The sequence below is a fragment of the Hetaerina americana genome, unplaced genomic scaffold (genome assembly GCF_022747635.1).
Source record: "Hetaerina americana unplaced genomic scaffold, ioHetAmer1.1.p SCAF_7, whole genome shotgun sequence".
Classification (NCBI taxonomy): Eukaryota; Metazoa; Arthropoda; class Insecta; order Odonata; family Calopterygidae; genus Hetaerina; species Hetaerina americana.
In genome coordinates, this window is record NW_027287316.1 from 50,479,858 (window position 1) to 50,480,691 (window position 834).

An 834-nucleotide genomic window follows, 5' to 3' on the forward strand; every position below is an offset into this window, starting at 1 on the left:
GTTCAAATCCTGGTGACGACAATTATTTTTCAGTGGTATCCAATCCCTACTTGAGGTGCTTTGGTGGAGAGCACTTTGAGTGAGTACAACGTTTGTCAGATGGGACGTCAAACTGCAGACGTCTTTCGACAAGAGTAAGAGTAAGCTCATGCCAATGCCAGGTTTCTCTCCACCCTTCCTTTCCAATCCATCCCTAATGTTGGTCACCTCCCATAAAAACTGCTACTCTATTGTGATACGCAGCTGTCACTGGTGACTCCTTTCTTTGATGTTTACTCACAGTGTCTGAGCAGTAACAGTGAAAGGTCACCAATATAACCCATTCTACTTTCCCCTTGGTTTGTTTGTATTGGGAATGTTCATGATTCCTCATATGGGTGTGCCTGAAAAATATCGAGCTATTATTAGGTAACTGGGTCCAAATGTGTCTTTTTTTCTGAACACATTTCAATGGCTTCCCATGAATTTCTGCTACTCCGGAAATAACGTAGATTGGGTTCAGCAAGGAGTGTCTATAGGAGTCAACCAAGAATTGAACCTGTTACCCTCCTGACAGCAGCCAAAAGGTGTTTCTCTAAGACAGTAACCATCACAATAAAAAAACTCAAGGGTCAGAGAAAATAATTTTTATTTGATAAATGTGAAATGACTCATTATTTTTGTGGTTTCCATGAACTGAGCAAAACTTGAAAATATTTGGCTAGTGTATGCAATGCAAAGAATTAGATTAATTTAAAAAGAAAAGCTATAAATGCTTTGTTTAGGGCCAAACTTGTGGACTATGATATGAGTTAACATAGCAGCTACTAACAGCAGCATATACATTTTAATTAA